Source organism: Pan troglodytes, chromosome 5, assembly GCF_028858775.2.
Source record: "Pan troglodytes isolate AG18354 chromosome 5, NHGRI_mPanTro3-v2.0_pri, whole genome shotgun sequence".
In the NCBI taxonomy this organism is placed as follows: Eukaryota; Metazoa; Chordata; class Mammalia; order Primates; family Hominidae; genus Pan; species Pan troglodytes.
Window position 1 is genome coordinate 152,454,278 of NC_072403.2, and position 27,768 is coordinate 152,482,045.

Below are 27,768 nucleotides of genomic sequence, written 5' to 3' on the forward strand. Positions count from 1 at the left end.
AACTATTATACCAATAGCTACATTTCCTAGTATTCATTGAAATCTCTACTAGCTTGTCTGTTAATTTGCTGAGAATGCTATGACTGTATTGCTTTGTTTTAGAACATTTTATTCTAAAATATCTTTTTGATGGGCTAGCAACTACCTTAGCCATTCATAACAACTTGTATATTTTAGGACAGTATCTTGTTTCTAATGTGTCCCAACCAAATGCTTGTTTTGAGGATTAATGTTTATGTAATTCTCAGTTATTTACCTGTGTGTTAGAGTTGGACATATCCAAAAAGTTTACAACATAATTTTCTGAATAGTCAGTACTTTTCACAGGTCCCATTCAAGTTATTTTCCTTTTCACCTGTCCTAAAAATGGGAAAATCCTGTCTAGAATTGATGGAAGGAAAAATAGGTGGCATATCTTTATTCTACTATTCACCATTCAATTCAATTGGGGAGGGTTATCGGATAAATTCAGCAGAAATATAGTAAATCTTATGGCATCAAACATGAGCATAAATTGTGTATTATAATGTGCATTACAGACCTACATAGTAAGCAAAAAACAGTTGCACAAAATTCATTTCACACAATGTCCTTGATTCCCAAAAACAAAGCTAAATCATTTTCATCATGCAGTTAAAAGAAACAAACTACACACCTGCACTTGAACATTTGGTATACTTTTTGTCTCAGATCTACAGCTGAGAGGCAGGTTCATAGATGTAGTTCTTGGTCAAATTTCCAATTGTTTCTTAAATGTTAATTTAATGCATTTATATTGTACACACACACACACACACACACACACACACACACACACATATATGTATATAATTTCTAATCACTTCTTTGTCTGAAACCTTGACCTAGAGTTGACATAATATGGCTCCTCCTCAGAAAATTTGTTCCCACTTCTTGTTTCTTGAAGCCCTCCCACCAACTCCACACTGTTTGGATTATACTACAGCAGAATCTTTGCCTCACCACCCATCCCTTCTCCTTCTTCCTGACCACCTCCCCTCCCCAATTTTCTGGAAATGATAATCCATTTAAGAAAATAAAATACAATTAAAGTATGTGGCCGTTAAAAGATTAATAGATTTTATTATTAAAAAATAATAAAATGCAATGTAAAAAACCCCACAAATTTGAAGAATCTAGGTCTTAACAAGGAGGATTTTCAAGAGGGTGGAGACAAATGCTTCCATTCTGTAGGCTCTGCAATGTGGTGTTCCTCAAATGACAGCAAGCAAGCCAGCATTTCTTGCCAAATTGGAATGACACTTAGGGTTGTATGTCTTGTAACTGATGAAAATCCTTCCCGTATTCTAGTTAGTTTGGCTTCTACTACTGAGAGCCACTGTGGAGGATTACCAAATGCTTTTGAGTTTTCCTGAGTATTTTAAAGGAAATTTGGGATACTGAGAAATGATATTCAGGCAGAAAACTGAGTGTTTAATCTTTGAGATAGAACTTGAAGGATATGTAAAATTTCAACCAGCCAGAGAAAGAAGAGTAAGAACATTTCAGAAGAATACAGCAGTGTGAAGAGACAAGAAAAACCCAGGTAGTGTTAGAAAGAAAATAGGTGGTTTTGTCTGACTGTAGTGTGAGTTTATATATGAAGGATTAATGGGAACTAAGGATAAAAACATTGCTGCGATGTTATCATGTGCCTTGTGAAGGCTCTGTGTGTGTGTGTGTGTGTGTGTGTGTGTGTAAGCATTGGAAAACCTCCAAAAGTTTTTAGAACAAGAGTCATGATCAGAGGTGGGTTTTGAAAATCCAAATCTGACTATTAATGGTCTGATGATGATTTGGACTAAGGAGAAGCTGGAGGTAGGTAGTTCATAAGCTAAAATATTGGTCCAGGTAAGATGTTTTGGGGTATAAAAAGGAAAATATTTTGGGAAATGAAAAATAATTGATCAGTGTTTTATTTTCTGAGCTCTTTTTTACCCTGGGGGTTCCCACCAATTGAATAAATGTCATGCATTTCTACAGAAGGCAGACAGGGTATTGTCTAGGTACAACAAAGAAGTCATTGCTCAACTTTGAGTTTCAAATTATAAATATATTTTGGATACAACTTAAGGTTATCTGCATTTCAATGCTTTTCCTCTAAGAATGGATTTGGGCAGTCAGCAGCAGTAAAAACTTTGGCTATACATGCTCATCAGATTTTCTAATAGAGTGTGTCTAGAGGACATACTTTAGGAAATGCAGCCCTGTGTATCTTCTAAGGAAGGCTGTGATATTTCTGTTGTTTCTCTATTCCAAATCTGACATTTTCTTTCAAATGAGGTTTGTACCGACTCACTCTCACCTTGTTATTCAGAAACAGAGCTTCTGAGAGCTCTGCTCCCCAGAGAGTGATAGATCAATGTGGGAGCTCACATTTGTTTGAATGTATGTCGGGTAATCACGGTACAGCCCCTGACTATTGACTGAGTAAAGAGAATGTGAAACATCCTGATATTTTCCATTAGAATCATAAATTCTAAAGGACATTTCTGCAATAAAATTAAAAATGTAGGGTTTTTTGTTTGTTTTTAAAAATCTTGTTAATTCAGGTCATAAAAATGAATTGTGATTTGAGCGGCCATTATCCTTGAAAATCTTTATTTAGCATTGTATTACTTTATTATTGTAATTTTCCCATGAGATGGCTAAAATTACTCTTAAAAGTTGCTCATTTCTGTGCTGCCAACTTCTCTAAATATGCATTGCTTAAATATTTTGATATATACTAATCCCACTGCTTTCATGTTTACATATATCCCAAAATGGAAACCTAAAAGATGACTAAGATTAGACCATAAGAAAACAGAGTGAAGTTAATAAAACATGAGATTTTGTATTCTCTCTGATTCCCAAGGTAAAGTTTAAAAGCTCAATTATCAGTCCATTGGCTTCCCTTTGATATGAGATAATTATAAGCAATATTTAACTAGTACTTGAATAATACTTTGTAACTTTTAAATACTTTCATAAGCATTGTCATAATTTATGGTATCCTTTTGCAGTAGCATTCATTTATTATCCCCTTTGTCACTGAGTCACGGTGAGATTAATTTACTTTTTCCTGATTACAATTAGCAACGTTGAGCTGGAGCATATTTTCTGCTCTCTGGGCTCGGTCTGGCTTTTTCTCCTAAAACTTTTATGTTACGTCTCTCCATATCCCGTCTTACTGGCATCTCACCTCTTTCTCCATCAGCTGTCTCACCTCATAATTGCATTTGTTGGTCACAAATGGGATGATCAGGTAGATGTCAATAAAGAGGAAACACCTCATAGTATACGTATTTTTTTATTTTTACAGTGAGTCAGAAGCATCATCTTCATGGATGGCATCCTGCTTGCTTATTTGTTTCATGAGTGAAAGCATGTCTTCAGCTTTTGTGCAAAATGAAAAGATCATTAGGGACACCAATTTAAATTAGAGTAGGCAGAGTAAATGTGTAAAAGACAAAAAAAAATTAATCACCTGTGGCAACTGTCATTTGAAGTTATCCTCCCTTCATTCCACTCCAGCACATCCACATAAACACAAAGAGAGATCATATTGTTTACTGGTATCAAACTGCAGAATTTGGCTTGCCTAAGGCATTGCTCTAGCCCAGAATCCACACCACCACAAATATCAATTTGGAATGCAGCTTCAGTGCTAGTGGAAAAGCTGTCACAGGCAAGTCTAAAATACTGAGAGTGCTGAGCTCCTGACATTGCTAAAGATGATCATGAAGACATTTATCCAGTCTCTCCTGCCTCCCTTTCGCCCATCCCTTCAGAAGCTTATGTCAAGTGTGACAGGCTAGGTGATGAATGGGTAGAAAGTTGACAGATGACGACAGGCGGCTGAGTAGGTGAAATCCTCCATCCTTAATTCTTGTGATTTTACCTTTCTGACACAATGAACTTATATTAGAATGTATGACTAAATAAACCACAGAAAGTAAAGCCATTCACAAAGAAATAGAGTCGAGAACAGAAAGCCATGCTCTCATTTTCCTCAAGCTTCTTGATTGCTGGACTTTTGGAATACAATTCGTAATCAAGGGCATATTATTTAGAGTTAAGTGGGATGATTAGCTGTGTTGTTTTTCTCTGGAATATATATCCAGAGTACTTAGCTCAAAGTCATGAGTCAGAAAAATCCCATTTCTCATAAATCTCTTCTAGAGCAGACTAAAAAAGAAATCAGCTCATTGGAATTTTGATTAATGAGAAAAAGAGAAAGGTTTAAGGGTGAGTGCTTTCTTCTATTGATGTTCGTGAAATGGTGGTGACTGCCTGACACATCCTAGTCCAAAGCAATTGAAAATCATTTTAACTTTGCTTTGTTTTGAGAGGCTTAGGGGTTATTGAATTGAGAGAAATTGGACTGAAACAAGTAATTTTTTTGACACAGGCCACTAAACAGCTTGGAGACCATGAGCCTTAAGGCCCCAAGCAGGTCATTTAGTAGAGAGTGGTGCCTTTCTCATGGGGTGCTTTCTTCTTACATAAATGTATGGAAGAACAAGGCATAGTGACATTCTGAATTTTCCTGTGTGTCTTTATATTTACAATTAGCAATTAATGGCAATGAAGTTTTTACCTATACCTTTACATCACCACTGACAATAACTATCCAATTGGGATCAATACAGACAGAGAAGATGATAAAGTTGTAACTCTTCTTTAAAGCAGGGAATTGTAATTCCTTACTTGAGTTCAAGTATATGAATTTCTATGCTGGAAAGTATTTTATATTCTTTTTCAGAGTGTAAGGGAATTATATTTCACAGAATTTTTATATTAAATAATACTAGGATGGAGATTGGAAATAATTTCTTCTTTTCTCCTGCTTTTTAAACACAGGTTTATGACCACAGACATATTTTTTTAATTTGCAAATTTCCATTTTGTTAAACTACATATTTCTATTAATAAAATTTAAATGCTCTAATAAAATTGATTTCTAAGTCTTTTCCTCTTTTTTCTGATATGATGATACTATAACTAAATCAGTGGCTGATTCTTCTTGCTTTAGAACATTTCATTTTTCTATGATTCTTGATAGGTTTATATTTTTAAAAATAATATTTATAAACTGTATATGTGAGGTTTCCTGTTTTGGGGCTCCTGTGATGCTCCTTCTTGAAAAGCATAATTTGAGATATCTTTAGTCCTTGTGGATTTATATCTCTTTAGAGTTAAAAGTATTAAAATCGGTAATTTGCTTTGTTTATCTTCTATGCTGTCTTCTTGGGCAAGCTATGTTTTCTAATATACACGTTCCAATAATTAATGACTATATTATAGTATTTTTTATGATGCTGAGACATATACACACATATATATGTGTGTGTGTCTATATATATACACACATATATATGTGTGTGTGTCTATATATATACACACATATATGTGTGTGTGTCTATATATATACACACATATATGTGTGTGTGTCTATATATATACACACATATATATGTGTGTGTGTCTATATATACACACATATATATGTGTGTGTCTATATATACACATATGTATATATGTATACACACATGTGTGTATATATGTCTCAGCATCATAAAAAATACTATAATATAGTCATATGTGTTTATATATATGTGTGTATATATATACATATATATGTATTTACAAGCTAATTCATTTATATTCATTGGGGGTTTTGTTTCTACTTGATTGCTAAACCTGAAGAAATAGAATGTAAAGCATTACTTTTAGTTTATGCTTTCTTGAATCTTAAGGTAATTGCATGATTCTCTTTATTTTAGGTTCAAATCTTAAACTAAGGATATCATAATTAAGTTCTAGATCATAGTTTGGCCAAGAAAATTAATGACTCAAAATCTCAAGTTCCTCATCTGAAAAATGAGCTTAGTAATCATAATAATATCTTTAGAGTTTCTCTAAGTCTTATATAAGTTAATGCGTATCAAATACATAAGAAATGTCATTGTAAGTCCTCAATAAATAGCAGTCATTACTATTCTTCTATACTGTAGGGATGATTTACAGACTGACAAAAATATGAAATGTTTTCTCTCAGGTCAGTTAAAAAATGTATGGTGAGCCAATTTTGTTTCTGGCATTCTGCATGGCACTAGTGATATTAAGAAAAATAAAGTGTTATTTCTGATCTCAAGGAAATTTCAGAGTATAGAAGAGAGAGAATAAACATTATGATAAATAACTCAATGCGATGTATACATGATAAAAGTATGTAGCGTAAGTAAATGGTACAGGAGAGGAACTGAGTCACCACTATTGGGGGAGAGGAGAGCTTGGAATAATATAAGAAAGTCTCATATGCAAGTTTGAGAAGAATGAACATATGTTTACCAGATATTAAGAAGCGAGATGGAAGAAAAATTCAGGTGAAGTAACATCATGGATAAAAAATATGTGCAAAGTCATATGACATATTATAAATATTTTATATGTAATTAAAACTTCAGCATATTATAGTAAAACTTAGTAGATGAACATATGTTGAAATATATGTAGTTAGATATTGCTGGAGTGGGAGTGTCAAAACATAACTATTTCCTATTTTTGTGAAAAATGCATGTTGCATATATTTGAAGTATTAAGACAGGTTTTTCATTGGCTTCTTATATATATTTGTTTACATTAGCCTTTTCAGAAGAAAGAAATACATGCCCACAGTAAATAAATGCAAACCTACACAGAAGAGTACGTAGTGTAAAATTAAGGCTACCTTTCACCATCTTTGCTCCATTCCAAAATAGTAATTTCTGTTAAAAATTTTTTTTTTTTTTTGAGACGGAGTCTCGCTCTGTCGCCCAGGCTGGAGTGCAGAGTGGCGCGATCTCGGCTCACTGCCAGCTCCGCCTCCCGGGTTCATTCCACTCTCCTGCCTCAGCCTCCGGAGTAGTTGGGACTACAGGCGCCCGCTACCACACCCGGCTAATTTTTTGTATTTTTAGTAGAGACGGGTTTTCACCGTGTTAGCCAGGATGGTCTCGATCTCCTGACCTCGTGATCCGCCCGCCTGGGCCTCCCAAAGTACTGGGATTACAGGCATGAGCCACCGCGCTCGGCCTAAGAATTTCTTAGGAATAATTTTTCACTTCTAGAAGTGTTAAATGAATATGAATGTCTGTATCAGAATTTTCCCAGTGTAAGTTTGAGGCAAATCATTTTGTTTTGTTTGAGCACAATCGTAGTTTAAAAATTTTTAAACATTGTGATTGCATTTAGGTATGAAATCCATCGTGTAATTCACAACCGTGACTTCCAATTATTTTACTTAGGCCCAACAGACCTTGCCTGGTTTTGAAGGGCCGCAGTTAAATTGCTGCCCTTGAGGCAAACTTGCAAGATAAGTATAAATATATTTTATGTAAATGATCATGTTACCCTTACTGTAATCCACCTTGCTGTTTTTCTTAATAATATGTAATGAACATTTTTTTGCATTAGTACATATGAATTTACATTATGTTTTTTAAATAAATACATAGTATCACATTTTAAGCATTATCATAATTTATTTAGCCTGTCCTGGAATAATAAATAATGTTTTCTTTTTCTCTATGATTATAACAATATTGGAAGGAAAATTCTGTACATATAAATTCCCTTATTTATTTGACTCAATTTGTAGATAAATGTATAGAAATAGATTAAGTTGGAAATTTGAGGTATTAACCATTTGTCTCTTCAATGTGTTTTAAGTAGTGTATGAGGAAACACTGAGACAAATGGAAGGGAAAATAAGTGGTTTAAGAGTGATGGGAACTATCCTAAACCCTACAAATTCAAGGTTTCTCGGTGAAGCTAGAATGAAGTTCAAGGCTGAGACCTGCAGCCAAGCAGATATCGCCCGTTATTTACTACCTAGGCTTCAATAGCACTTGATAATAGGGTTTGGTCTTGCCAACTTTGACATTTATTTGGATCCGCCTGGGAGATCAGGAGCCCATCACAGGCACCCCCCACCTGCCCCAGGAGCTTCGGCAGGAGAATTGCGTGAACTGGGAGGCCGAGGTTGCAGTGAGCCGAGATCACACCATTGCACTCCAGCCTGGGCAACAAGAGCGAAACTTCGTCTCAAAAAAAAAAAAGAAAAAGAAAAAGAAAAGAAAACAGAAAACAGCAGCCTTGGACAAGCACAATGTAAGCCTACTGACAAAGCAAAGAGCAGGTAGCCCAGGGTGCTGCTGGGGTGTGCTTCTGATCCTAAGGCAACATATCTCTGTCACTGATATGGTTTTGCGTGCATCTTACTTTTGGAGTTATTATTATAATAATTGCCTTTAAAAAGTTTGTAGCGATTTAGGGTCAAATGAAAACTCTCAGCAATAGTTGGTATTGTTTAATTTTTAGCAATCTAATAAGCAGAATGAGACTTCTCTAATTGTTTAAAATTGCATCACTTTAAATATCAATGAAGTTTTGTTTTGTTTTGTTTTTTTTCCCCGTAAGTTTACTGACTGTATATATTCTTCACCTCTAAACATTTCTTTTTTCTTTGAGATGGATCCTTGCTCTGTCACCCAGGCTAGAGTGCAATGGTGCAATCGTGACTCACTGCAACCTCCACCTACCGGGTTCAAGCGATTCTCCTGCCTCAGTGTCCGGAGTAGCTGGGATTACAGGTGCCCACCACCAAGCCTGGCTAATTTTTTTTGTATTTTTAGTACAGACGGGGTTTCACTATGTTGGTCAGGCTGGTTTTGAACTCCTGACCTCAAGTGATCCGCCCACCTCGGCCTCTCAAAGTGCTGGGATTACAGGCGTGAGCCTCCGCGCCCAGCCACCTCTAAACTTTTATGTACATAATAAGTTGTCCCTTCCTAAGGGGTTAATAATAATATTTATCAAAACAAGTAAACCTATTATTGAGTGCTTGCTCCATTCTGGATTCTGAAGTAAATATTTTGCTTGAATTGATTCATCTAATCTACAAAAAAAACATGAGTTGTGTGCCATTTTTATCCCTATTCCTCTGGTGAGGAAACACGCCAGAGGAAAAGAAACTTGCTCCAGTTCACAGGTACACTGGAGTAGAGCTGAGGTCTGTATCTGAGCTGCCCTCTTTAGAATCTCCACCCTTACTGATTTCGATATTCATTCTCTCATGGCTTGTTTTTGTTTTTTTGTTTGTTTGTTTGTTTTTGATACGTGGTTTCACTCTGTCACTCAGGCTGGAGTGCAGTGGCTCGATCTCGGCTCACTGCAACCTCTGCCTCCCGGGTTCAAGCGGTTCTCCTGCCTCAGCCTCCTGAGGAGCTAGGACTACAGGCCTGTGCCACCACGCCTGGCTAATTTTGTATTTTTAATAGAGATGGGGGTTTACCATGTTGGTCAGGCTGGTCTCGAATTCCTGACCTTAGGTGATCCACCCACCTCAGCCTCCCAAAGTGCTGGGATTACAGGCGTGAGTCACTGCGCCGGCCTTTTTTTTTTTTTTTTTTTCCATTTTAATTCATTTTTTATTATTCTCTCTTAAAAGTGGAAATGTAGTCTTTATCATATGTGTTGTACAATGTTCCCCCCTTCTTTTATATTTGTTTTTTGACTTTTCAATTACATTTATTGTGATGCTGTTTATTTAAAACTTGTTCTAGAATCCAAGGCTAATCCTGGCTTACAAACATATGTGTCCAGGGATATCACATCAGCAAATGGGACACGCTATCAGTAGCCAGAGGACCCCATTTCCACCACAGTGAACTTTTTATTCAAAGGCACTTCACTGAGACTGGGTCGTTAGATTTTCTCTTCTGAAATTGTGAAATTTAAATTATCAAATTTGGAAACTGTTTCAGCTGAGTCATGTAAATGTACCCTGAACATTTTTAGGTTGTCCTCTTGCCTTCTTAGCTTTTCCTTCAATTAAATTATTTATCACCAATTATTATCTTGTTTTGGTTAGTCAAGTTTCTAATGTGTATAACACAAAGAATTTTAACAGATACATTAATTACATTTATAAATCAGGATTTTACTTTTTGTTCAAAGCGATATGTCCATTTACCTCTGGAGCAACTTTGTCTGTTAGCTTGTTTTCACATTATCATGTTTTGCTTTATACATGTAATTCAGTGATCCAGCTCAAATGATATTTGCTCTAAGAAAATTTATATTGTTTTCTGGCTACTCAGTTTTTCTATTACTATAACAATTAATTCATATTTTCTCCATTGACTGGAATGCCATCTTTAGTAGACAGTAAGTTCCCATAAAATTTGGTGACTCTACTTTTTGAAATATCTTGATTTATACTCCTAACTAGGAATATATAAATGTGCTTACCTATATTATATAATTTTTAATAATGCAAATTTATTTTACAACTGGTAATGTCTGCCTTAATCATCTTCCCTTTTAGATTTTTTTTTGTTTTTCTCACCTGTTTAGTTGTCCAGATGAAATGCTAGAATCACTTACAAAGAGAGTGACACATTTGTTAAAATTTTATGATAAATGCATTGAAGTTAAAAATAGTTTATTGACATCTTCAGAATATTGAGACTTTATATTCCAAAACAGGGTTATTCATATTTTGACCTTTTTAAGAAAATCTTTTGTATGTTTCATTATTTTAAAAAACGTAGGTTCTGTTACTTTTATTGTTTTCAGTACATTCCACAGAAAACAGTGGAGTAAATATGCTTCTATCCAATTTTTAGCAGACGTGCAGCATCTGTATTTTACTGAGGCTAGTTCTTGCCTCTCTCATGGCTTTGTAAGTTTTAAACACTGGATTTAGCTTTATTTAGCTATTGTTAGTGTAATATGACTTCGATTTTCTTTTGTGACTGGTCTTTGTTTTTTCTTTTTATACTGCAGTGCTCTTAAACTTGCCATGATTTTCCTTGTGAAGATTTCTAAAGGTGTCACACAGAAAACCCTGTGGGCTGCCTTGTCATATTCAAATAGTTCATTTTATTTCTTTCTTCCACATTAATTTAGAATGGATATCTTTGTCATGTTTTTATATTGTATTTTCTAATCTGCTGATACAACATTCCATAAAATATGCATGGCTATATTTAATATAAAAGTATTTGCCACTAATACTAAAGTGCTTTTTCTAAACTTTGGGTGAGAAGATTACTAATAAATCACTCCATATTTTCCCTTTTGGACTATAATATAATTTTACAATAAGTTCCATTTAATTGTCTTGTTCTTTCTTTACCATGACCTTGTGAGACGAGAGGTCCTTTCTTTGGTTACAAATGAGACTGTGATCTTAAGTTACTCTCCTGTGCTCATTGAGCAGAAATAAAAGTGAACCGAAGAACAATTGGGGTGTTATATACTTTTGGAGAAGAATTATCCATATAAGAAAAAGAGTATAAATGTGTTTTTACTTACAGGGGCAGACTAGAATTGCAGTGCACAGATACAAGAATGTTGCCTGCTTTGGAGCCAAGACTGCCTTCCGGATAAAGGGCCCACAGAGAGCTGAGAGCTGTGTAATACCTCAAAGACTGAAGAAAAGAGTTAGACAGCCATCTTTCCTTAGAGGATTTTGCTGCAGATAGCTTGAACTACCAGAAGGTTATATACTGACCATGGGTAGAGAAAGGAAGAAATACATCCTTCGGAAAGGACAATGAAGATCTTTACAGCAGGGTGAGTAAACAGGCCAGTGTAAGTAGCTAAGCAAGAAGGCCACTTGCTAGGTGGTATACAGTTGCTCAGTATATGACACACACACACACACACACACAAATATTAGTTACACCTCTGAGATGGGATTCATAAACATTTAAAAGTTTACACCATGTTTAGATAACACTGACCATCAAACCCTTAATAATTTGTTTTGCTTTGCAGTCCCACAGGTCTATGCCCATCTATTCATTTTAGCATCTGTTTTATGTTTCATAATTACCTTTTAAAATTTCTGTCTCCCCTTTGTGCTATGAGGTCATTTCAGCACTTAGGTGAGAATCTGAAATTGTAAAGATAGTTCAATTACATTTTCGTTATTAATATAGGCGGGGTAAAGTAAAAGTGCTGTATTAGCTCAGAGGAGCAAAAAACAATATAATCAAATAGATCTGTAGATACCAGAATTTTAAAATTCTTCCTTCAGGAACTTTAATGCCATTTAAAAATATTTATTGTGGAATATGTTAGACTTTGAGTCATAGTGATTTTTACCTCCTAACATAAAGCTAATTTTTACTGGATTTCTTCTGATAATGATGGTTAAGTGTGCAAGAGATGGTATCAGTCTATTCAGCGTATTATTGAGAATCCCCTCACTCTCCTTAAATGAATGGCTTAAGCAGCAGATGTTCTATACCCTAAAAGATGCCATGGCACGTCTCAGGTAAGAGCTGTCCTTGGAGTTGAATGTTATTTATTACTATGTAGGTACTAGAGATTCAGAAACTTAATGATTTTTTTTCCTAACAGAAACTCCTTTTTCGCACTATGAATAATTTACTGTTCTTTCTTCTTTGAACTCAACTGTAGAATTGCGCATAGACTAATTTTTACTTTCGCTCCTTTCCCAGGTGAAATTAAACAAAAAATATAGAAACTGATCACTGAACTAATGACTTTAGATGAGTATACTTTTATGTAAATTTTAAAAGATTTGGTAATTAAGAATGAATTTCATTTCAACTTCATTGTTCATTTCCTCTTAATTGTTACAACAATTTAATTCTAAACATGATAAAATCACACCTTCCTGTTGCTACACCTGCAAGCTTTTTAAAGTTTGTTCAGAGTTTAGATAGATTAGGAAATAAAGTGGAAAATAACCAGGCAAATATTATGTTTTATTAAAAAATTACATTTCTGGCTGTGAAATACTGAACTTATTTATACATGAAAGAAGTTATATCAATATCAAATTGATATATTCAAATGTCTGATCCTGTCTTAAACAGGAAAACTACTTTGAAAGCAGCAATATTACCAACAATGAAGGGAAAAAATGTGTAGAATCATATTATTTTTAATTTATAAAATATCCTTGTTGCCAGTGGCAGAGACTTGTGATCATGAAAAGTAATATTGAATATATTATTCTACAAACATTGAATTTAAGTGTTTTTACAAGCATTTCCATTGTTTCTTAAATCACATATCACTGTAAGGAGGATAGAGTATCTCCTTGTTAAAACTAAGGCAATGAAAACATCAGGAGTTAAAGTAATCAAGGAAACACAATTATCAAATAAATTGGTACTACAACCCCCCGATTTTTCTGCCCTCTCCATTGTACTATACTATAATCTCCATATTTGGAATATTAATTACACTTTGAAATCTTCAAGAAATATAAACAAATACCAATTCCACACTATGTAGGTATAATAAAAGTAAAATTTATTTACAAAGTAATAGATTTTCATTAAAATCTTTCAAAATTGTAGTATGAGAACCTACGTTAAACCACTGGTAGATGAATTGCAAAGAATGATAAAGTAGAAACAGTAACTGTCCTGTTAATAAATAACCTTTATAAGCTATTAAATATTGTTTTAATAGCTTAAATATGAAGATGATCTTTTTAAAAGCCTTGGACTTAAAAATAAATATTTACTTAGGAACTAGATAGAGCCAACAGTTTTGCCTAAAAGAACTAAGAAACAATAATCAAATATTCTATATTTGTCATTATTATTATTTCAGGAAAATACCTCCTCTCCTAAAAAATATCACTTCCATATATATTTATGGTAAACATGTGATATGATTTATTGAGTAATATTTATCTCAATTGGAAAATTTCTATGCAAAATATTTTTTCATTGTGTAACATTTTATTCCCTATAGGGGCATATCTCAGGGGAACCTGATGAAAGCCAACGCACAATGTAAGAACTTTCACTGTAAGGAAAATTTGAAGGCCTGGCATGGTGGTGGCTCCCACCTATGATCCCAGCACTTTGGGAAGTGGAGGTGGGCAGATCATTTGAGGCCAACAGTTTGAGACCAGCCTGGGGTTTTAGTAGAAACCCCGTCTCTACTAAAAATACAAAAATTAGCCAGGTGTGGTGATGCATACCTGTAATCCCAGCTACTCAGGAGCATGAGCCATGAGAATTGCTTGAACTGGGTAGGCAAATGTTGCAGTGAGCCGAGATCGTGCCATTGCACTCCAGCCAGGGCAACAGAGCTAGACTCTTTTTTTTTTTTTTTAATTTTATTATTATTATACTTTAAGTTTTAGGGTACATGTGCACAACGTGCAGGTTTGTTACATATGTATACATGTGCCATGTTGGTGTGCTGCACCCATTAACTCGTCATTTAGCATTAGGTGTATCTCCTAATGCTATCGCTCCCCCCTCCCCCCACCCCACAGCAGTCCCTGGTGTGTGATGTTCCCCTTCCTGTGTCCATGTGTTCTCATTATTCAGTTCCCACCTATGAGTGAGAACACGCGGTGTGTGGTTTTTTGTCCTTGCGATAGTTTACTGAGAATGATGGTTTCCAGCTTCATCCATGTCCCTACAAAGGACATGAACTCGTCATTTTTTATGGCTGCATAGTATTCCATAGTGTATATGTGCCACATTTTCTTAATCCAGTCTATCATTGTTGGACATTTGGGTTGGTTCCAAGTCTTTGCTATTGTGAATAGTGCCTCAATAAACATACGTGTGCATGAGTCTTTATAGCAGCATGATTTATAATCCTTTGGGTATATACTCAGTAATGGGATGGCTGGGTCAAATGGTATTTCTAGTTCCAGATCCCTGAGGAATTGCCACACTGACTTCCACAATGATTGAACTAGTTTACAGTCCCACCAACAGTGTAAAAGTGTTCCTATTTCTCCACATCCTCTCCAGCACCTGTTGTTTCCTGACTTTTTAATGATTGCCATTCTAACTGGTGTGAGATGGTATCTCATTGTGGTTTTGATTTGCATTTCTCTGATGGCCAGTGATGATGAGCATTTTTTCATGTGTTTTTTGGCTGCATAAATGTCTTCTTTTGAGAAGTGTCTGTTCATACCCTTTGCCCACTTTTTGATGGGGTTGTTTGTTTTTTTCTTGTAGATTTGTTTGAGTTCATTGTAGATTCTGGATATTAGCCCTTTGTCAGATGAGTAGGTTTGCAAAAATTTTCTCCCATTCTGTAGGTTGCCTGTTCACTCTGATGGTAGTTTCTTTTGCTGTGCAGAAGCTCTTTAGTTTAATTAGATCCCATTTGTCAATTTTGGCTTTTGTTGCCACTGCTTTTTGTGTTTTAGACATGAAGTCCTTGCCCATGCCTATGTCCTGAATGGTATTGCCTAGGTTTTCTTCTAGGGTTTTTATGGTTTTAGGTCTAACATGTAAGTCTTTAATCCATCTTGAATTAATTTTTGTCTAAGGTGTAAGGAAGACTCTTGTCTCAAAAAAAAAAAAAAAAAAAAAGAAAAGAAAATTTGAAGGTATGAATTACTCCAAAATGTGATTGTAACTTTATGTTTATTTATTTGTATATATGAAAAAATCTATTTCAGTGAGACTTGGTGGCATGCTTGGTGTGTCTCCTGGATAGCAAAATTATGGTAAAATATGGTAAAATGCTAATATTTGGGATATTTTTCTTTGACTGTCGATATTGTATTGATTTAATGGAACCTATTCGTGATAGAAAGGAAAGAGAAAGACAAGATTCCTATGCTAACATCATCCTTCTACTTCAATTCATCTAATAAGTGTAAATAACAAGTAACAGAATTGCCTCCTTTAATTTATTTTGAATATTATTTTAATGAAAATATCCAGTGTCTAAATTTCAAATGATGCTTACATAAAACTATGAAAGAGAAATCAAATACATAAATAAATGAATAAATTAATAACTATAATTCAAAATTAAATCATCTACCAATAATCTAGTTTAATTTTTATTAACATCATTCTAAAATGTGCTTTATATACACATAGAGATTTTATAATAATGACAATTACACTATAATGCTATTTAATAAAATATTTAATTCAATTTTACTCAAATTAATAACAAAAAACATTCTGAAGTGAAGCTGAAGAGGATCAGAAATTCATACTATTGCTTTCCACCTCAAAAGGCAATTTGTAAAAGGCCCTTTAATACTAAGAAAAAAAGATTGATTTAGTTTCTTGTTTTAATAGTAAGATTTTAATTACTTTGACATTTATTAAATATTATAAGAAATAGTTTGATTGCCACTGTTATCTTTTTTCTTCATCTTACTTTTTCATTCTGTTGCATAGATCATTACTGCTTTGCTAAAGTATGTAATATCAATTGTGTGTTCTGTAAACATAATTCCCCAGTGGTTTAATTATCTCAATATTCAATATTTACCACATTTTATCATTGCTTCTTGCATATGATATCTTTATTTTTAATCGTTTTTAAATTTTGAGATAATGGTAGATTCACATGCTATTGTAGGAAATAATACAGAAAAATTCTGCACGTTCTTTTCCCAATTTCTCTTAAATAGTAGTATCTTGACAACCTATATTACAATATCGCAGTCAGAATTTTGACATTGATAAAGTCAAGACACGTAACTTTTTCATTACCCAAATTGTCTCTCATGTTGCCTTTTTATAGCCATAATCATTTCTCTACCATCTCCATTCCCCGCTTAACATCAGGCCACTAATCTGTTATCTGTTTCTATAATTTTGTCATTTCAAGAATGCTATACAAAAATAAGCATACATATATAATTTTCAATGTTTTTTTTGACGAAGTATAATTCTCTGGAGATGCATCCAAGTCATTGCGTATACCTATAGTTTATTTCTTTTTTATGACTGAACAGTATTCCATGGCACGAATGTACCACAGTCTGTTTAACTTTTTTTCACTTGTTGAATCAACCTGAGTTATTCTCATTTTGGGATTATTATGAATAGAGTTGCTATAAACATATTTGTATACAGGCTTTGTGTGAACATGTTTTCATTTCTCTGGGATAAATGACTAGGTGTGCAATTGCTGGGTCATAGGTAGTTGAATATGTGGTTTATTAAGATATTGCTAAACTGTGATGCAGTTTCTCTGAATCGTCACAGGCATTTGGTGTTATCATTATATTTCACTTGAGAAATTCTGGTGGGCATAAACTAATACATGGTTATATTTTTAATTTTTAATTTCCATTTTCCTAATGGATAATGGTGCTGAATATATTTTATGTAGTTTTTGCCATTTGTATGTCCTCTTCAATAAAATATTCATTCATTTGTGTTGACCAGTTTCTAGTTGGATTGCTTATTTTCTGCTGTTGAGTTTTAAGAATTGTTTACATATTCTTTATCGTAGTCCCTTGTTGGATATATGCTTGCAGATATTTTCTACTCAGTACATAGATTGTCTTTTTAGCTCTTAAGAGTGCCTTTTTTCAGAGCAAAAGTGTTTAATAACATCCAATTTATTATTTTTCCTTTGATGATTTGTGCTTTTGGTATCAATATTCATTTGTCCATATATAGATCATAAAGATTTTCTCCTGTAATTGTTTTTTCTAAAAATGTGCTACTTTTACGTTTTACATTGAAGTTTTTGATTCATTTCGAGTTAACTTTTGCATAAGATATGAAGTTATTTTTTCTAAAAATATGCTACTTTTATGTTTTACATTGAAGTTTTTGATTCATTTTGAGTTAACTTTTGCATAAGACATGAGATTTGGATTGAGGTTTATTTTATTTTATTTTGCTTATGGATGCCCAATTATTCTAACATAATTTGTTGACAAGCCTACCCTACCTCCATTGAATTGCTTTGTGATTTGTGTCAAAATTCAGTTGGATATATTTTTGGGGGTCTATTTCTGGGTTCTGTTTTATATTCCACTGATCTATGTGCCTATTATTCCACCAGAACTGATTACTGTAATTATCAATACACACAAGATCACACAGGTTTGATTACTGTACCTACATAATGAAACTTGAAATTGGATAGACAGATTCCTCTCATTTTATACGATTTGAAAATTGTTTTTAGAAAATCTAATTATTTTGGCTTTTTAAACATTTTTGAATAATCTTATTGGCAACTACAACAAAATATGGAAGTTTGTTAAATCCGTATGCCAATTTGGGGATAATTAACATTTTTTAAAATTTTATTTTGTTTTCCTAGGAACACTTACTGTGGGATATACCCTCTTAACAAAATTTTTAGTGTACAGTATCTTATTGTTAACTATAGGCACAGTATTGTACAGCAGACCTCTAGGAACTATTCATCTTGCTTAACTGAAAATTTCTGCCCCTTCATTTAGCAACTCCCTATTTCCCCCTTCCACAAGGCCTTGGCAACCTTCATTCCACTCTTTGGTTCTGTAAATTTGATTATTTTAGAAACCTCACTGATATGGTTTGGCTGTGTCCCCACCCAAATCTCACCTTGAATTGTAGCTCCCATAATTCTTATGTATCATGGGAGAGACCCAAGGGGAGGTAATTGAATCATGAGGGCAGGTTTTCTTCTGTGCTGTTCTTGTAATCATGAATAAGTCTTACGAGATCTAATGGTTTTATAAAGGAGAGTTCCCCTACACATGCTCTTCTGCCTGATGCCATGTAAAACATGACTTATTCCTCCTTTGCCTTCCACCATGATTGTGAGGCCTCCCCAGCCATGTGGAACTGGGAGTCCATTAAACCTCTTTTGCTTTATAAATTACCCAGTCTCAGGTATGTCTTTATTAGCAGCATGAGAACAGACTAATACACTAAGTGGAATCATGCAGCATATGTCCTTCTGTGACTGGCCTATTTCACTTACCATAATGTCCTCCAGGTTCAACGAGGTTATCAAGTATTGAGAATTTCCTCTTTTTTAAAGCTGGATATATTCTATTGTATATCTATGTATATATAATGTGCATATATATTATATATAATATACGCATATACATATATACATTATATATTATATTTATTATATATACATATACACATATACATTATATATGTGTGTGTATATATGTATATACCACCTCAATGTGCAGAAGCCTTTCAGTTTGATGTAGTGCCACACTATTTTTGCTTTTTATTACATTGTCTTCTAAGCCTGGAACCCAGCGGGCATCTCTTGATTTATTTACTTAGATATTCTTTCATTTTTTCATTAGCATTTTGTAGCTTTGGCACAGAAGTTATGTCGGTTTATGCCTGAATATTTCACTTAAAATTTTTATTCTTTATTTTTTTTTAGAGATGGAGTCTCAGTCTTTTGCCCTGGCTGGGGTACAATGCCATGATCACAGCTCACTGCAGTCTGGAGCCCCTGGGCTCAACGATCCTCCCATCCCAGCCTCCTTGAGTTGTTGGGATTACAGGCATGAGCCACTGCACCCAGCTTCACTTTTTTGGCTGTGGTAAATGATACTGTATTTTTAATTTTGGTGTCCACATGTTCATTGCTAGTATATTGAAACTTTTTTGTGCATTGATGCTGTATCCTGAGGCTTTGCCGAACTTAATTATTATTTCCAGTAATTCTCGTTTGTCTTTTTTAGATTTCTTGGGATTTTCTATGTGAACAGTCATGTCATCCTAAAATAGAGTTTATTTCTGTTTTTGAGGTTTTTGTGCCTTTAATTTTACTTTATTGCCTTTTTGCAAGATACAACTAAATAGAACATCCGGTACTATGCTCAGTAGGGGTAATGAGAGCACATCCTTTGTTCCTTTCCAGTCTTAGGGAAAAAGCATTCAGTCTCTAATCATTAAATAATTCTTTTCTGTAGGCATTTTGAAGATGTTATTATTAAGTTGAAGAATAATTTTTAAAATATTCTTGATTTTCTAAACATTTTTATCATGAATAAGTAGTGAATTTTGTCAAATTCTTTTCCATGTCAATTGATTTATTCATTTTCCTGCTAATATAATAGATTATATTGATTTATTTTCTAATATTGAAATAGGTTTTAATTTCTGGAAGAAACCACATTTGATCATGGTATATATATATATATATATATATATATATATATATATATATATATATTCTGATTTCTGTTTCTGTTAGTGAAAATAAAGTTAATAACTTTTGTGTATGTATTCATGAAGGATATTAGTCTGTAGTTTGGTCTTTTTGCACTGCCTTTGTATAGTTTGGGCTGAGAGTTATATTTGCTTCATAAAATGAATTGGGAAATGATTCCTTTTCTATTTTCCAGAATAGATTCTGTAGAATTTGTTTTATTCTTCCTTAAATGTTCAAATGTCAAGCAGTTGGTACAATTATCTCCTGAAACCACCTGGACCTGGAAATTTCTTTTGGGGCATTTTAAAATTATGAATTCAATTTATTTAATAACTTATAAGGCTATTCACTTATTTTTTTCATATGGGTAAATTATAGTTTTTGCTTTTTAAGGAACTGGTCCAATTCATCTAAGTTGTCAAATTTGTGCGTGTTGTGTGTTCATGTATCCCTTATTATCCTTTTGATGCCTGAATATTGGGTAATGATGCTAGGTTTTTTATTTTTCATGTTGGTAATTGTGTCTTCTCTTTGTCAGTTTAGCTATGGATTTGTCAATTGTATTGATCTGTTCAAACAACAAGATTTTTAATTTGATTTTATCTATTTTTTGCTTTCAGTTTCATTTATTTCTGCTTTTATCTTTATTATTTCTTTCTGCTTGTTTTGCATTTATTTTGCTCTTCTTATTCTAGATTCTTGTGATGTAGGATTACATTATTGCTTTTCCTTCTTTCTGATATAAGTGTTTAGTGCCAAAAACTACCCCCCCTCAAAATTGTGTTAGCTGTTCAGACAATAATTTTATGCCCAGTTTTGATTTTTAGTCAGTTCAATATATTTTTAATTGCCCTTGAGATTTCATATTACCCAATGGGATTGTTTAGAAATATATTATTTAATATCCAAATCTGTAATATCTTCCATTGTGATCAACGAACACTTCTGTATAATTTCAAATATTTTAAAATGTTTGAGGATTATTTTAAGCCCCAGAATATGGCCTGTCTTGGTATATGCTGTAGGGATGCTTGAAGAAAATATTTATTCTGCTGTTGGTGGTGAGTCTTCTATAAATGTTGATTAAATACTGCTGATTGATGGAGTGGTTCAGTTCTTCTTTAATCTAGATGAATTTATGTCCATCTATTTTATCAATCAGCAAAAAAGGGGCACTGAACTCTATAACTGTTATTGAGGATTTGTTCATTTCCTTTTTGAGTCCTATCAGTTTTTTAAAATAGACTTTTCATTTTGCAACAATTTTAGATTTATAGCAAAATTGAGAAGATAATACAGATAGTTCCCATACACCCTGAACTCAGTTTCTCCTATTATTAACATCTTACTTTAGATTGGTGCATTTGTTATAATTCATGAACCAATAGTGATGCATTATTATGAATTAAATAAAGTCCATACTTTATTTAGATTTCCTGGTTTGTCATCCAGTGTTCTTTTGCTCATACAGAATTCTATCCCATATAAAAATTACAGTTAGTCCTCATGTCTACTTAGAATGCTCTTACGTGTAAGAGTTTCTCAGACTTTTCCTATTTTTGATGACTTTGTGGGAGTTTTGAGGCATATTGGGATAATATTTTGTAGGATTTCCCTAGATTGTGATTTATTCCATGCTTTTGTCATGGGTAGACTGGGGTTATTGGGTTTTGTGAGAAAAATCACAGAGGAAACATGCCATCCTCATCACATCAAATCATGAATGCATACTATAAACATGGTTCAACACCTGGATGAGTTAGTGTCTGTTATGCTTTTTCATTGCAAAGTTACTCTTCTCTAATTCCATACTGCATTCATGGGAGGAAGTCATTATATGCAACCAATAATAGTGAGTGGGAAGTTATGAGCTATGCCTCAACCTTTGTGAGGGCAGAGCATCTGCACAAATTATTTGGGATCTTTCTGCATGACAGATTTATCTATTCTCCTCCATGTATTTATTTGTTCAATTATGTATATCAGTGGCATGCCTTGCATATTTGTCCTTCCCAAATCTCATGTTGAAATGTGATCCCCAGTGTTGGAGGTGGGGCCTATGGGAGGTGTTTGTGCCATTGGGGTGGATACCTCCTGGCTTGGTGCTGTCCTCTTGATAGTGAATAATTTCTTGTGAGATTTGGTTGTTTAAAAGTGTGTGGCACTTCCCATCAGTTCCTCTATTGCTCCTACTCTTACCTGCCATGTGACATACCTGCTCCTGCTTCACCTTCTGTCCTGAGTAAAAGCTCCCTGCAGGCTCCCCAGATGCTGGACAGATGCCATCACCATGCTTGTACAGCCTGCAGAACCATGAGTCAATTAAACCTATTTTCATTATAAATTACCCAGCCTCAGGTATAATTGAGGTAACCTCATTATAGCAACATGAGAACTGCCTAATATAATCAGTATGGACTTACAGTTCTTTAATTTCTTCTTTGAGTTATAATCCAATACTACATTATTTCTGCCCAAATTGTTCTAGCTTTGGCAATTGGAACCTCCATGTCTCTTTGACATAGCCCCATCATTTTGTGTGTGTGTGTGTGTATGTATGTGTGTGTGTGTGTGTAAGACTTCCTGACTTCTAGATACTACAAGTTACTCCATGTTGTATATTTATTGCCCTAGTCCAAGTGTCAGCCATTTATCTAAGGATCTCAGTTCTTTTAATTGGTGAATGTTATTAGTAACCAAGATTTGATCACGAGGCATGTTGACAGCTACTGGTGTTGCTTCTCTGCCCTCTCAGTTGACGGAGCAAGAAAATATGTGTGTGTATATTCACATGTACACACATAACTTAAATATTTCTGTTTGTCCTTATTTATACTGAGATAATCTACATTCCTAATGCTTTTTCCAATTCTAATCCAATACCACATGGATCCTTTTAGCCTTCTGCTTGCTTATCTGTAGCCTCCTACACCAACAGTGAGAAATCTGTTTCCAGTCATCTACAATCCATTTATTTATTTGTTCAATTCCATTAAATATATACTATAAGTGTTTGGTAAAACTTTACCATGAATCACATTTTTTTTTCTTTTGAAATGGAGTCTCACTCTATCACCCAGGCTGGAGTGCAGTGGCGTGATCTCGGCCCACTGCAATTTCTGTCTCCCAGGTTCAAGTGATTCTCCTGCCTCAGCCTCCCTAGTAGCTGGAATTACAGGCATGTGCCACCACACCCGGATAATTTTTGTATTTTTGGTAGAGATGGGGTTTCACCATGTTGGCTAGGCTGTCTTGAACTCCTGACCTCAAGTGATCTACCCACCTTGACCTCCCAAAGTGCTGGTATTACAGGTGTGAGCCACCGTGCCCAGCAGCCCTGAGTGTAAGAATATTACGGACAGTGCAACCATAAAAGAATCGGCAGGTCCTTTCTATAAAACATAAAATATCTGAAATATTTGTATTAAAAATATTTTACCTATACAAACTTAATCTTGAAAAGTCTGAGCATCTTTTTGGGTCAACAACTCTTCCCATGCAGCTCTTAATAGTCTTGAGCTATTAAGTAATTGTGGATTTTGCCATTAAAAGTTATGGCAAAAGCCACAGTTACTTTTGCACCAACATAATAATGAACAAAAATGAGCATACCAAACAAGTCGAATTATTTCTACCACTTTTATTTTTATAATGTAAAATAAAAAATGTTTGATTTTTTGCAGCTTTCTGGAATATCTCAAAGAGGACTGTAGAGGTAAAATACATCATTAATTTTCATTTATTTATTTATTTATTTGTTGGTTCTGCTCTTGCAAAGGCAAAATCAAAAGAATATCAGGAGATTTGACTGCAATAATGAAATATGCTCATGGACATCTAGGAAATGATGACTTAGTTACATATTCAATCAAAGTGACAAAGTATTTAAAAATAAACATAAATATGTTAATGCAAGTGAGAAACCTTGGTTTTTAATTTTTTATTTTAAAAATGTTATGTAATAATCAAGTACCTGATAAAGTCACCACAGAACAGAGAAAATTATTCTGGTGAGTTTTGGAATCTCTATGATACCAGCATGTTACACAGAGTATAAAGAATACTTTTCACTAGCCATTGTTAAGATTTATAAGACCAATTTATTATTTTAACAGGGAAAAGACAAAACCTAGATTTGGATGAACACAGTTTCTTGCAATAAATGTTTCATGAGTTTCTCTCTCCAATTTATAATATAATTATCTTGTGAATTAGCCCGTAATTGGAGCAATTTTTCCGAAATTTTAACATATTTCATAGCCTTTTTCAGACTTAAGTATTATAAATCAAGGAAAATGAGAAACTACTTTCCCCCAAATCCTCTACAACTTGCTAAAAGCATTCAAGTTTTGTCCTTCACTATACTCATTCATATTCTAGATAATTAAGACTTCATTTTAGGTTAAAACTTCTCTCTTTTTTTTTTCCTTGAAAAAAATTACCTTACGTAAACATTTTTAGTATTTTTCCGTTACTATTGCTTCATTCTAGAATAGCCTCAATCACTATTAATTGTAAATTTTAATAAAGTAACTTAACTTCTATTTCACAAAGTCTGGAGGGTACAATGCAAATTGTCCTTGAGCATTTTAAGCAGGTTAGAAAAGCTTAAGAATAGATATACAATGACTTTCACCAGCTTCATCCATCCTTTTTATAATTTATTAAAGTAGCAAAACTGCAAGTTTATTAATTTCTCCCAGTTATAGCTCTCTATGACATGTAAAAGTAAGAAGAAAATATTTATAAACTTCCCACTTTGTCTGCTTTCATAAATACAGTAGTGTCTACTTATCCATAGTTTCAGTTACATGCAGTCAACCACAGTCCAAAAATATTAAGTGGAAAATTTCAGGAATTAACAATTTATAAGTTTCCAATTTTGCATCATTCAGAGTTGCATGATGAAATCTCACGCCATCTTGCTGTATCCTGCCAGAATGTGAATCATCCCTTTGTCCAGAAAATCCACGCGATAGATATTGCCCACCTGTTAGTCATTTAGGAGCCCTCTTGGTTATCAAATAAAAAAAACCACATAGTTATATTTAAGGTTTGGTACTATCTGCAGTTTCAGGAATCCACTGAGTGTCTTGGAATGTATCTCCGGTGGATAAGGGGGACTACTACAGTTTAATTGAACGCAATCACACTCATTCATTTTCACATTGTCTATGGATGTTTTGCACCACTATTGCAGAATTAAGTAATTGCATTGAAGACCTTATCACTCGCAAAGCTTTATATATTTACTATCTTGCCCTTTAGAGGAAATGTTTGCCAACTCTTCATTTAAGTATTCAAGGTTTTTACATTTGTTAATTCAATTAGCCAAGGATTTTATGTTGTTACTCGTAAATCTTGGAAATTATGTTCAAAAGGGTATGCAGTCTGTTCTGCTCTAACACTTATTCAGGAAACATGGATTTGTTCCAACACATTTGATATAATAGGGAACAATTTGAGCATAACACAAATTTTGCCTTTGCTTATGTATAATTTCTTCTGCAAAAGATACTACCTGAATAAAGAAAAATACTGCACCTAGCTGAACAGAACTGCATACTAATGCAAAGAATACACACACACACACATCTCAAACATCTACCAACTACCTCAGTTCACTGTATGTGAGCTGTGAGCCACACATCCCCATCTGGTGTTACAACTTTCCAACACATTTCAGACAACCCTCCCTCTACCAATTCATAATAATCACAAGCTGAAATCTTTTTGATGCCCACTTCCTCAAGCAAAGTTCTGGCCCTTTTCAAGGAAAAAAGTGGCAATTTAATACAATATTTATGCATTTCTTCATAATTTATTATGTGGAAAATAGTGCTGTCCTTTTAAAAGGGTCTTTATTTGTGTGTATATGTATGTGAGATGGACAAAGTTTTAAAGTTTTGTATCCCTAACTCCATTTTTCTCATCAGTCTCTATCTTTTTATAATCTCTTTTTCTCTATTTCTTCTAATTTTTGACAGAATATTTATAGTTGGACAAGTGTTTCACCAAAGAATGTATCTGAAAGGTGTATAAGGACACTCAACATCATTAGTCATCTAGAAAATACAAATAAAAATCACAAGGAAATGTGATTATAAAAACATTTTAAAGGTAAAACTTAAAAAGACCAGAAATGCAAAGTGAGGGCAAAATATGGAGTCACCATAATGCTCATTAATTGCAAAGGAGTATAAAATGATTAAACATTATGGGAATACTGTTTGCATATATCTAGCATATGACTCAACAATTCTTCTAAGAATCTTCTCAAGAGAAATGATTACTTAGGTCCACAAACATACCTGTACAAGAATGTTAATGAAAGACTCTTTCATAGGCTGGGCGCAGTGGCTCAAGCCTGTAATCCCAGCACTTTGGGAGGCCCAGGCAGGCAGATCACAAGGTCAGGAGATCAAGATCATCCTGGCTAACACGGTGAAACCTTGTCTCTACTAAAAATACAAAAAATTAGCCGGGCGTGGTGGCAGGCGCCTGTAGTCCCAGCTGCTCTGGAGGCTGAGGCAGGAGAATGGCATGAACCTGGGAGGCGGAGCTTGCAGTGAGCCGAGATCGCGCCACTGTACTCTAGCCTGGGTGACAGAGCAAGACTCCATCTCAAAAAAAAAAAAAGACTCTTTCATGATAGTCCCAAAATGGAAACAACTCAATTTTTCTCAAATTGGAGAATATAATAAAACACTATTCAGAAATTAGAAGACAGAATTACTTATGCATACAGTAACATGGAAGAATCTTAAAGATATTTTGTCTTGTTAAAGAAGGGAGATGCAAAAGTGTACATAGTGTATGGCATAATTTCATTCATGCCAAGTTCAAGGTTAGGCAAAACTAACCTATAATATAAGTCAAATAGTGATTATCACTGGAGGGTGAAGAATGTTTTATACTTTGATCTGCATGGCGGTCAAACAGAGGCATGTAGTAGTCTGATCTCATGCTGCTATTAAATACATACCTAAGGCTGGGTAATTTATGAAGGAAAGAGGTTTAATGGACTTACAATTCCATATAACTTGGGAGGCCTCACAATCGTGGTGGCAGACAAAGAAAGAACAAAAGGACCTCTTACATGGTGGCAGGCAAGACAGTGTGTGAAGGGACACACTCCTTTATAAAACCATCAGATTTCATGAGACTTATTTACTATCATGAGAACAGTATGGGGAAACTGCCCTTAGGACTCAATTATCTCCATCTGGCCCCACTCTTGACATGTGGGGATTATTACAATTCAAGGTGAGATTTGGGTGAGGACACTGTCAAATCTATCATTCCACCCTGGCCCCTCCCAAATCTCATGTCCTCACATTTCAAAACCAATATTGCCTTCTCAACAGTCTCCCAAAATCTTAAATCATTTCAGCATTAACTCAAAAGTCCACAGTCCAAAGTTTTATCTGAGACAAGGTATGCCGCTTTTACCTATGGGCCTGTAAAATCAAAAGCAAGTTAGTGGCCATGCACAGTGGCTCACACCTGTAATCCCAGCACTTTGGGAGGCCAAGGCAGGCAGATTACTTGAGGTGAGGAGTTCAAGACCTACCTGGACAAAATGGTGAAACCTTGTCTCTATTGAAAATACAAACATTAGCTGGCATGGTGATGCACACATGTAATCCCTGCTACTTGAGAGGCTGAAGCAGGAGGATTGCTTGAACCTGGGAGTTGGAGGTTGCAGTGAGCGAAGATCACACCACTGCACTTCAGCCTGAGCAACAGAGCGAGACTCCATCTCAAAAAAAAAAAAAAAAAAAAGGCAAGTAAGTTACTTCCCAGATA

General features: G+C 34.4%; 1 long non-coding RNA gene across 1 annotated transcript in view; it reads left to right on the forward strand.

Annotated features, from left to right (window-relative positions):
* Positions 1–1,350: 1,350 nt before the first annotated feature.
* The window catches only part of LOC104007007 (uncharacterized), a 186,008-nt gene continuing 159,590 nt past the window's right edge, over positions 1,351–27,768 (forward strand). The window contains exons 1-2 of the long non-coding RNA XR_001718772.3: positions 1,351–1,564; positions 11,367–11,625. This is a non-coding gene — a long non-coding RNA (uncharacterized LOC104007007). The remainder of the gene's footprint in view (positions 1,565–11,366; positions 11,626–27,768) is intronic.